At 40.2% G+C, this 12,389-nt stretch overlaps 1 non-coding gene across 1 annotated transcript; it reads right to left on the reverse strand.

Annotated features, from left to right (window-relative positions):
* Positions 1-2,069: 2,069 nt before the first annotated feature.
* On the reverse strand, positions 2,070-2,212 carry LOC127194986 (small nucleolar RNA SNORA48). The gene has a single exon (XR_007831355.1). It is a non-coding gene; the product is annotated as a small nucleolar RNA SNORA48 (small nucleolar RNA).
* Positions 2,213-12,389: the final 10,177 nt, after the last annotated feature.

The raw sequence follows: 12,389 nt of genomic DNA on the forward strand, positions 1-12,389 counted from the left end.
AATATTTAAATGGCCATGGGAGTGGGAGGATGAGAGAAAGAGACAGGAGGTGAGGAGTCAATAGGACTATGAGAAAGCCATATAGGATTCCACCATTTTGTAAACTAACTAAAAATTACATTCTTTATAAAAAAGGGCCAGATTAAATGGATGTACTCCACATGAGTAGGTAGTGTTGCTCTGGGAAATTAAAGATTTTCAACACAAAATTCCAGTGCCAAGTTTGAGAAAATTCCTTTGTGTGCTATTGGTAGGGAGTCTCAAGAGGCTCCCGAAGCAATTACAGGCCATTGTCACTGTTTGTAGATAGCCACTTTAAATAGACAGGAAGACCCTGTTGCTGAAGATACTATGCACCACATATATAGGACACAGACAAATAAAACTGGAACTGAGCTGGAAGCTATCCTGGCAGATAGCATTCATTGGGCTAGAAGTGCCATGCAAGTTGTTGAGGGAGAAGAGTCATCAGTGATCTTTCCCACCCTGACTACTGTAATACTGACTTACCTGGCAATGATACAATAGAGGCGTGAATGTTCTGGTGGTAACCAAAGATTTGTTGATTGGAGTTGAGGTCTATTATATAGGACAGTACTGTACTCTAAACCTAGTCGACTTGTGTAACTGGAAAATCTACTATATATGCTTTGCTGAATGCATATACAATAAATTTCTTGCTAAATATTTATATTTACACACAGACTAGTTCAGCTTTCCATATCATTCAGAGAACCTTCTTTTGGAAGTGGGTGATGGACAAAGCACAGGCTTACGGTCTAAGTGCTGAGAATGTGTCATTGTTGAGTGTCTGACTGTAAACGAGACATCTCACCTGCTCTCAGTCCCAGAAGAGAACATAGAAAGACTGAAAGCTAGAGGGTGAGGAGGAGCGAAGTTCTGCTCTGGATGTGACATGGCTGATGCCATCGTGGACACAGTAGCTGTGACCACCTGCAGAAGCCATTCAGGGTAAAAGACAGTCAAAGTGGGAAGAAAGGACACTTGTTGGAAAGAAGGGGGTTGTAAGGACCAGAAGGGGAAAGAAAGAAGGTGCTGAAGGGTAAACATAGTAATCACAGTTTATCACACACAAGTAAGAAATTATCAAAGCATAGTTTTTAACTTTTTATTGATTCTTTGGGAGTTTCACATCAATTTGCCCCAGTCTCACTTATCACCCCATCCCCTCATATATATCATTCTTGCAACATCACCCCTAAAATAACACACACACACACACACACAGAGAGAGAGAGAGAGAGAGAGAGAGAGAGAGAGAGAGAGAGAGAGAGAAACATCTCACCATGGAAGCTCTAGTATGTTACAGTGTGTTCCTATGTCCATCCATCCTCACCTGCAAATGTTCATTGCAATGATCCAGTGTTGTGGTTAGATGTCTCTGGCTTCTGTGCATCAATAGTGTATCCTGGTACTCCTCCAGGCTATCTTCTTGTTGCCCTATATCATGGAGAGCCCTGAAGCTTTGGATCAGCTTCACATGCTGCAACCATTCACAGGTGATACAGATTTGGGGGTGGGCCAACTCAGAGCCCTGTATATGGGCCTCAGTGGTAGCTGAGCTGGGTCAGCCCACTGGATCTCTGTTATCTGCACCACCAGGGCAAATTTGCCAGCATTGTTCTGGCTAGGCAGCCCAATGTTGCCATGACAGGAGGCAGGGACAACTCTCCTGCTCTTGTGCCCTCGGGTGGCTACCTGAACCCATGCCTCCAGAGCCAGCTCCACTGTGCCGCTCAGTCAAGGCACAGCTGACTTCCCCAAATGCTGCAGCCTGTAAAGGGATGGAACACCTCTCCCTGTTCTCCTACCCGGAGTACTACAGCTAGTGATGGGCCAGGGCTAGCTATCTGCTCTCCTGATGGGAGTGGGGGTTGGGGGCTGGGGGATATGAGCCCAGGCAAGGCCTTCAGTGGCAGCTAGGGCTGGGACAACATGGCACCAGGTTGTGGAACTGGCCACTCATAACAGGTTTCTCCTCTCTACCCTTGAAGCTTCTGCTTCATCTGTCTTCGTAATGCTCAAGCTGCTCCACTTCTCTTTCTCTTCGATCTGTCCTAGGCATAAAACAGCACTGGCCACCAAGCCAGGCATCAAGCTAGAATAAACAAAGGACCACCATCTGATTTGCCCCTGACTGATATAGGAATACCACCACCAACAAGGTGCTTCTTTGGCCATTGCTGGGGGGTGGAGTGGGGGTGAGTTGAGGGGGTGCAGTAATTTTTTAAGTAAAATGAAAACTTCAGAATAGGGAAAAAAGGCCACCAATAAACAGGCAGAGGGCTGTGAAAGGAGGATAGGATAGGGGCCTATGCGGGAATTTCTTCTGAATACATTCTATACATGTATGAGATTTTCCTTATGTAACACAGTACCATGAACAATAGATATGAAAACTATCATAAATAAATAAACTAAAAACTGTTGTTGGCTTGTCAATTTTTCTATATATCAGGCATCATTCTAAAACTCAGTTTATTTCTTAACAATTGTTGTTTTCTTCATGTTGTGCCACTATAAAGACCTTAAAAGGTATCTGAGGAGTACCGTGTACTCACAGGTTTTTGACACTGTCCTGGGCAATTGTCCTGGGAAGATTAACTCTCCTAGAAAAGACAGATTGCATTCAGACCCAAGCAGCACTGCAATTCAATTAGGTGCCACATCAGAGCCTCTGCATATAGATCTTACAAACGCAAGTTCTCTGACCTGTTGGTAAGCACATGACCTGCAGATACAGCTTGTCAGTCATCGGAAGAGTAACCCCCAAAACAGATGAAGAAGAACAGGGGAACCATTGTGTCATTACAGGCACTCAGCCTTTCTGGAGGAGGGGAGGGGTGTGGTGAACTTTAAAAGGTTGCCCATGACAAACAGGGCTTTGATGGAAGTCATCATTCCTTCAACAGTCTATACAATAAAAACATACCACCTGGTTATTGTGTGAGAGCTAATGGAGAAACAGAGAAGTTGTTGTCACCCAAAATAAGGTCACAGTCTGGGGGAAGCAGAGAAGGAGAACCGTAACTCTCTGATAGTGCAAGGACTGCAGATCTCCTTATATCTGTGCCTGGTTAAATGTGTTGCAGCCTGCCTTAACACCTTCCCTTCCCCTCACCCCCCAGCACTGTCACTGGTTCAGAAGTCAGATACTATTCAGAATCTAAAGCGGGAGATAGAGTGCAATAATTTCCAGACTAAAATGCTACCCCAAAAATTATATCTATTTTTTTCCTCAAAAAGCCATTCTATAATGACAATTTTTCTTTCTCCTTCAAATGCCATGCCTTTTTTAGTCATTTGGTATTCTATTATGCTATCAATATTGTATGCCTGCTTAATAAGGAACTTATTATAGTGGCCTATACATATTGGCATGTCTTTAAAAGGAGAGTTTTGGGATCTCATGACTTTTAAATGCAAATTCTAAATAAGTGGACCATATGTGTATGCTAATACTGTACAGACAGGTTTACAATCTGTGCATGGCAGGCACCCGACTAGTGCTTGTCTGGACAAGTCAGCCATGGACCCCTTATGGGATGACTCTTTAATCAGTCTTATAAGGGATGAAATGCATAAAATGTACATTTCAGTAAGTTTTGTCAAATGAGTATCTTAATTGTTAGAATAAATTTCTACTCCCTTAAAAAGTTATACTGAACCATAGCTCAGCTGAGATTCTGCTGATTTGTGTGCTCGAGGAGAGGAAGAAGATGCCAGGTAGGGTTAGCCAGGACAACAAACTGGGAGAAATGTTGTGAGAGCTGAAGAGAAGAAAGTCTGAGCAGCTCAGGGACTTCACGGCGTCCTGGTTCTCGTATCCTAGAACACAAATATAGACGAAAGAGCATTTAAGAAAGCCTAGACTGAGCACAGTACATTCTCGGGGAAGGTTGGGTCAAGGGAAGCTGACCTCTGGCAGTTTACCATTGCAGTAGCCTGGAGTCTCTGGAATGGGCTTGAGCTGGATCTTCCCTATGGCCAGTCACCGCTGGATGTAGAGATCCCTGTGGGACCACGACAACTTACCAACTCACCTTCTGCTGCAATTAACACTGCTTTTAATTGGGATCTGATACAAAGATGAAAAGTATAATATAAGGCTGTCATGAACATTTAGTGACAGCTCTGTATAAACATATGTCTTTCCCTGATTTCAACAACAACAACAACACATCCTCAAGGACTGTGAGGCATATGGTAAGTAGTTTGAAAGAATCAGGATGTTCTTTTCTCTTGCATCTGAGTCCTCTCATGTCTCTAGATGCCCAGTTGTCTATATCTTCTCCAATGTACTGGGCAATCAGTTATTCTGGTTTGGGTCTTTCCAGGCAGTGCGTAATAGTTTGCCACTGTGGCTTTTGGTCCTCAAGAGTCTTAGTCTTCTATAACATTGTCCCCATTGACCTACAATGAATGTGCATAATGCATTCCTTGTACTCACAGAGTCAGCAGAGACCATCAGATCCCCTGGAACTGAAATTACAGACACTTGTGGGTCACCACGTGGGTGCTGGAAACCAAATCTGTATCCTCTGTAAGAACAAGTGCTTGTAGCCCCCAAACTCCACCCCTGAAATGTAATTTTTAAACCAGTCTCTTACCTCTTACGATAATCAAAACCATCAGCTTTGTGAGAATCGGGATGAGCATAGTTCATGCTGACTCTTTCCCCCTCAGGATTCAGAGCTGGAAAAGAAAATCCCTTAACTGCTGTTGCCTACTTGATAGCTTTCATTCATTCTGTAATACATGTAGTTACTGCTGTCACTCACTGTTTACATATAATTGTTTATGATTAATGGTCTCAGCCTTTGCACAGGGGAAGCATTTTTTTTTCTGCACCAACATTCACAAAATTCAGCAGCATGCAGTGAGTAAATAGGTCTCGATGCATTTCGCTCTCAGTTATTGCTTTAATGTTGGCGATTAGTTTTTCTAACTACACTAACACAAACAGCTTACAGAGTCTGTTTCAGTGTTAAGGTATTATTAAAAGTAAATCTGGCCAGTTTAGTAGCTTGGTTATACTCCTTCAGTGAGTTTTAATTACAGGTGAAGTAAAGGACTGAGGAATTGCCCATTCAAAGTTTAAACCAGGCAAGACTGTGCTGCTTCTCACTCACATGCCTCCCCTGTTAGCCATTAGAACTACTGTGCTTTAGGTGCTGCCTCCTTGGAAGGCCAGTCTATTCCTACTCTGATTACTGTCCTTCAGCTGTTAACATCGGGATAGCACACTGGCCTCTCAGGAACATGGCTCTTCTCTTTTGTAATCAACACTCACAATCAATGTGAGATGCCTTTAAAAAATGTCTAAGTGCTGAGGACCCTGTGATGGTGATGGAGAACCACAGTGGTCAACTTAACTGTATCTGCAGTAAACTCTGAGACAAACTATAAATTGACCACCGTCTGTGGTCGGGAAATGAAAGCCTGTGACACAACCCTGAGATGGTACCTCTGATGATTCTGAGTGAGTCAAGGCCCTATGTGTACCGCAGCCTTGTTCGCTATATTATAAGCATAATATTCTTTACGTGGTATAAGCAGACATATGAGAACACCACACTCTATTTAAGAAGGGAGGCAGTTGTAGATTAAAACACACAGCATGCTATGGTTATCAAATTGGTTTTGTTCCTTCCTACCCTTCTTGCTTGCTTTCTTTTTCAAAAATAGCTTGTTCTCATTCCCAATGGAGGACTTGGGAAAGTGGATCATATGGGGAGTATGTGAGAAAGCGAAGCAGAAGAATGGCTTCTGGAGAACCAGACTTGCAGATGCAGCTTCTTTTATATGAACTGTTTGGAACTCCTAGACAATCACTCACAATAATTCCAAAGAAAATAACAAAAATATATTCCAAACACGAATATAAGTGATTTTGGATTATCTGTTTTTATTCCTCTCCAATAGCTTAGAACATTGACATTACTGCCCGTGAGCATCTCTGTTGCAGTGAGACGGGGCATAGCTTCCTCTGAATTATTCATGCTAATTACCAAGAAGATATGCCATGAATAAATTAATTTTAGAGATGAAAAAAATTCATCTGACTCCATGGCACATTGTATCTCTCTTTGAAATAGAATGCTTCACAGTATATTAGAATTATTTCCATGCTTCATAATTCTGTTTTTATCCATTAGTCTTGAAGATTTAAAGGTATACAGTGATAAGAAATTGAGGCAACTACTCAAAATAAAAAAATTCATCTAATGAGAGTGGGGAATTTCAAGGAGACTTGAGTAACACTGAAGAGATAGATAAGAATATATTAAGATTTTTGCAACTCTCACATTATTATGATGGCAATTGCTGTCGAGGTATACAGGAGCCTAGAGACCTGGAACTTCAAAGAATCAATGAATTCCAAGAGATGAATGTTAAAGAATAAAGCCCCTAGGCAGGAAGCACAGGGTGACCCTGTAAGTGAAAAGAGAGGACTTGGAGTGCTTTTCTAGTGATGTGGGCCGCTTGGAGCAGAGGTCTGGTCTTGCCTGCTGTCACATCTTTATGTGGATCTTAAGTGGTTACAATAGCTTTGAGAAAAGTGTCAATAAGAGTTCTGAGACTCTGGGCACTTCCTATTTAAACTGGGAATATCTGGATACCACAGTTGACCAAGAATCACAACACTGGATTTGACTCCAGGACCAAATTGTTAACAAAATTATCCAGAGACTTTAAAAATACACTAGAGTTACAAACATTATTTTATGATGCCAAAGCCATAATACTCCAAGGAAGATAAAAGATTCAAATCTCTGGACTGGCCATCAGTATTGAAACCCAGCCATGAATGTATTTTCTGATTCCTGGGTGATTATCATATGCAGTCGGTTTGAAAAATCATGAGACTAGCCAGAATACATTTTCCCGATTTTGTTTTTCTTTTTTTATTTTTTCTTATTTTATTCTTTATTCTTTTTATACTTGGTTTCTAGAGGCAAGTATAGCTCATTTCTTTAAATACTAAAGCCCATTTTTGTAGAATTAATAACAATCTACACCAGTGTTTGTACTTGACAAAAGTCTGAAATGAATTTAGAGGTTGGCATAAACACCAGTGTATACCTTCATCCTAAAAGATGATCCAGATTATTGTAAGAATATTATAGACACAGAATCTTCAGGGAAAATGTATTCAGTAGTCTTGTGACTAAGCATTCCAAGAGTTCATTGTTTCATGGATATAATTTGATGGCAACATGTCTTTCTATACATGTGAATGTGTCAATTACCCACTACAAAAATTTCTGCATCCATTCCCTTTCTTGTGCACGTGTTTGTTGAAAGATCATTTTAGAGTCATTTGAAAGATTTAATGCTGGTTTGTTTGTATTTATAATAACAGCATTGGTTGCCTTTTAAATTGACCATTGCCTTCAGAAATTTACTTATAATCACTGTTCAGTGGGATAGTGTCCGCTCAGTTAATAGGAACAAAACAGGATAGCTAGCCAGAGACTTAATTCTGGTAGTACCACAGTATACAAAGAATCTGTAGGCTAATCTTTAACTGCTTTAGGTGAAACCAGTAATACCTAAAATGAAGAGTATCAGAAATGTGAACCTAAGAAAAAGACAAATTAATTCATTCATTATCTGAAATAATGGATGCATCATAATATTTGCTATATGTTAATGAGCAGCATTGAGAGCAGAGCAAACACTACAACAAAAGAAACACACTGTTCTTGTTTGTCTCCAGGAGTTTGCAGCTGCTTCAGGCTAGGGCCAGTATGTTTAGTTGGAAATTAATGTTGAATCGAGTTAACATTGGGCTGGATCCTGAGTATGACGTGTGATGAAACAGATATCCCGTAGCCAAAACCTTTCAACATAATGATAGTATGAAAAGGAAGGCAACCTTCTAAGAGGATCAGCTTCCCTGAGGGTATCAGCATTTTTGTCACTTTCCTGAAAGATAGATTCATTGTGTATTAGTCATTAATATGTTTTATTAAACAGCATAAAAGGAAACAGAAAATCTGAGTGCAGTAGAAACTTTAAGTATGCAATAATAATGAAATAACTCACAATCAAGGCACCACAAGTTTTCTAGGACTCAACAAATGACAGAACGAGAACACTGGAAGCAGCAAATAAAATGATTAGTGTGGCCAGAGGCGAACTTCCCATAATGTGAGGAGAGTCACCTTTTGGAACATTGTCAGAACAAACAAATTCTGAACACAGATTTGAAAACTTGTCTGTCTGTGGTAAAGAAAGGTGTGATATGAGTAACCGTGCTCCTCTGAAGTCATGACGTACTTAACTTCTTCAAATTGTTCTCACTTAGAAAATTATATTGTGCAGATTCGTTTTCAGTGATTTAGTAAAATTTCAGAAATCAGTTCCCTATGAGACTAATATTTGCATGCGTATTCAAATGTGAAGTTTAGCCATTTGAGCACCTAGAAACTGGTGCTTCCTGAACACCACTTCCGCTTAATCTTACCATTCACCATTACTAAGTCAGCAAAGGAGTTCTGCTGGTTGTCTGGGAAACTGTAACACGAAGAGGATTAAAGTGTGTTATAATCTCATTCCCTATAAACCTGTAAACAAGAGATAAACCTACTAGAAAGTGCAAACATCTATTCACCAGTCCATTTGGGAAAATGGGTTTTAAATCCCCGTTTCAAAAGCCTCTCCAATTGTGGGAATGCTTATTAGGTAAGGGGGAAAGCACAGCAGGAATCTGAGGGAGTCTCAAGAAGCAGTGGGATAAAACAGAGAAAGGAGTGAAAGGTGAACAAACAATGTGCATTCATTGCATCCTTCTTAGGAAATTTTTGGTCTAACTTTAAAAAATTGGAACCACAAGCCTGCACTTCTGCCTGTGTTGCTTTGCCTTTATTATACATTGGTAAAACACTCTACCTCTTCGCATAATAAAACCAATTTTCAGGAATGCATAGTGAAAAAACAAAAAACTCTCAGCAATAGCATTTTGACTGCAGTAAGTGAAAATACTCAGAGCTATGACTTTATTAAAATTCTAGAAATTAAGAGTGTAAAAGTTTTCAGTTTCCTCCCTTCAAATTTCGAGGCTGTAAGACAGGCATAGAGAATCGAGATTAGAAACAGAAGAGAAAGGAAGTAGGAGAAATAATGAAAGAAGGGGAATATAAAAAAGAAGTGGAGGAGGAAGAAAGTGTTAGTGATTCCCCTGGAGATTCATCATGGTTTGTGTTGAACATTTAAGGGTCCAGGCGAAAGCCAGGAGGGAGGGAGAAGCAGGAAGAGTAGCCACATCATACATCGATAGTTAGGAAGATGCCCCAAATAATGTTCAATATCTTGCATCTTAGATCAAGACAAGTCTCGCAAAAATACTTGTTCCAATAACAATTGCATGTGTGGCAGAAGTATGCAGTTGGTTTTATTGGCAAGTGCCCTTCCTTCAATGCAGCTATTACCACTTCCCTACGAACTTACTTCTAATTTAAGACTTGCCCTGTGGACTTCCAGGAGTTGCTCTACATCACCCAATTTACTCAGAATCCTGAGAAACCTGATTTGTAAGAATCTACCATCTTTGATGTGTGATTTAATTCCTTATTCCCAGCCCATGGAATCTGCACTTTAGTTAGTTTCTCCCAAGCTCCTCGTATCTCACTGACCTACATCTTGGTTTATAATCTCCAGTTGTTTATGCTGTGTTCAGAATGGAACCCAGTTCTTTACTAAATTCTCCTTCCTTTGCTTGCTATGCTTCCGGAATAATGTATTCTCCTACTGTCTTATTATACAGCTCTGGCTTGCTTTAACAATATCAGTTAAATATCACCAATACCTGCATTATGTGGCTCTCTGTTTTACATTGTGACCCCTCAGCTCTATAAATACCAAAGTTAAATTAATTCCCTGTGACCCAGATCCTGCCACATATATTTTCATGTCTCATTCTTCTTATAAAGAAAAATAGTAAGTTCTCTAAAACTATAAGCCAGTTACAAGGAATAGAGTGAATATTATTAAATACTAAGTGTATAGCTGGTTAGTCTCAAATATTTGCATCTACCAATAAGTACACATATTGAGAGTTGCAAAGTTGATTTATTTTAGTTATTCTTCATTTGGAATAATTTTTCAACTAAAAAAAATCTTGGAATTGTTTTGCTATTTATTTTTTACAGTTTTTTTTTTACTTTTTTATTATTAATTTATTCTTGTTACATCTCAATGGTTGTCCCATCCCTTGTATCCTCCTATTCTTCCCTCCCTTCCATTTTCCCCTTATTCCCCTCCCCTATGACTGTTCCTGAGGGGGACTTCTTCCCCCTGTATATGCTCATAGGGTATCAAGTCTCTTCTTGGTAACCTGCTGTCCTTCCTCCCTCTGAGTGCCACCAGGTCTCCCCCTCCAGGGGACATGGTCAAATATGAGGCACCAGAGTACGTGAGAAAGTCATATCCCACTCTTCACTCAACTGTGGAGAATGTTCTGTCCATTGGCTAGATCTGGGTAGGGGTTTAAAGTTTACCGCCTGTATTGTCCTCGGCTGGTGCCTTAGTTTGAGGGGGACCCCTGGGCCCAAATCTGCCTATCATAATGTTCTACTTGTAGGTTTTAGGATCCTCTGGAGCCTTCTACTTTGCTCTTCTCCCATGCTTCTCTCATCTAGAGTTCCAATAGATGTCCTCCCCTCTGTCCCAGTTTTCTGGTAAGTGAAGGCTTTCATGGGACATGCCCCTTGAGCTAGTATGCAGATATAAGTGAGTATATACCATTTGAGTCTTTCTGCTTCTGGGTTAACTAACTCATTATGATCATTTCTAGCTCAATCCATTTGTCCTCAGATTTCGGGAATTCCTTGTTTTTAATAGTTGAGTAGTATTCCATAGTGTATATGTACCACAGTTTCTTTATCCATTCTTCTACTGAGGGACACTTAGGCTGTTTCCATGTTCTGGCTATTATGAATACGGCTGCTATGAACATGGTTGAGCAAATTTTCTTGTGTGCTGGAGCATCTTCTGGGTATATTCCAAGGAGTGGAATAGCTGGGTCTTGAAGAAGCCCTATTCCCAGTTTTCTGAGATAGCACCAGATAGATTTCCAAAGTGGCTGTACTAGTTTGCATTCCCACCAGCAATGAAAGAATGTTCCTCTCTTCCCACATCCTCGCCAGCATGTGGTGTCACTTGAATTTTTTATCTTAGCCATTCTGATGGGTGTAAGATGGAATCTCAGAGTTGTTTTGATTTGCATTTCCCTGATGACTAAGGAGGTTGAGCATTTCTTTAAGTGTTTCTCAGCCATTTGATATTCCTCTTTTGAGAGTTCTCTGTTTAGTCCCAAGCCCCATTTCTCTAGTGGGTTATTTGGTTTGGTGGTGTTTAATTTCTTGAGTTCTTTATATATTTTGGATATTAGACCTTTGTCAGATGTAGGGTTGGTGAAGATCTTTTCCTAGTCTGTAGGCTGTCACTTTGTTCTCTTGACAGTGTCTCCTGCCTTACAGAAGCTTCTCACCCTCATGAGGTCCCATTTATTAATTGTTGACATTAAGACCTGGGCCGTTGGTGTTCTGTTCAGGAAGTTGTCTCCTGTGCCAATATGTTCCAGGCTCTTCCCCACTTTTTCTTCTAAGTGACTTAGTGTCTCTGGTTTTATGTTGAGGTCTTTAATCCACTTGGATTTGAGTTTTTACAGGTTTTAACACATAAATACAATACACTATATACAACAAGAAGAACCATGAAACAATCAGGAATTATATAAATATTACATTCATAGCGTTTTGGTTATTTGTAATTGGCAACCATGAAGACAACATTTTTCCTATCCTGGTGAGTCTAAAATTCTGAATGTATATTAATATCTATTACATCTCATCTCTATCAACTTAAACCATCCATCTTGACCTAAAAATAACTTACCCCTAAACAATTAAGCTTAATTGTAAAACTAAACTATCTTGTCATCAACTCCATCAAACACTTGAGAAGGAATAAAATTGATTACCTGAGTAAACTGGAGGTGCAGGTGAGCAGCTTCCAAAATGAAAAAAAAATAATAATAATAACAGAGACAGTTTGCTGCCTGATCAGTAAACCAAAACTCTCTATAACGTTGGCATATCATCTTCAATCTTCTGGCCCAGTATATATGACAGACGTATTTGTGAGGCAAAACTATTGAGGACTTGCTTTACCCCATCTAGGCAGAGATTGGCCGTCGACTCTGCATTCAAAGATGACCATTTTGGGGCAGAATTCTGTCTGTGGAAGAAATGAGGACACTTTGCCCAGTTTCTGGTTTGCCTCATTTGAAGCCATCTCCATAAGGAGGTTCACTAATGTTCTTAATCTTCTCTGAAGTAGTCTGGGTGTTGCCAGGAGTT

Source organism: Acomys russatus, chromosome 10 (genome assembly GCF_903995435.1).
Source record: "Acomys russatus chromosome 10, mAcoRus1.1, whole genome shotgun sequence".
In the NCBI taxonomy this organism is placed as follows: domain Eukaryota; kingdom Metazoa; phylum Chordata; class Mammalia; order Rodentia; family Muridae; genus Acomys; species Acomys russatus.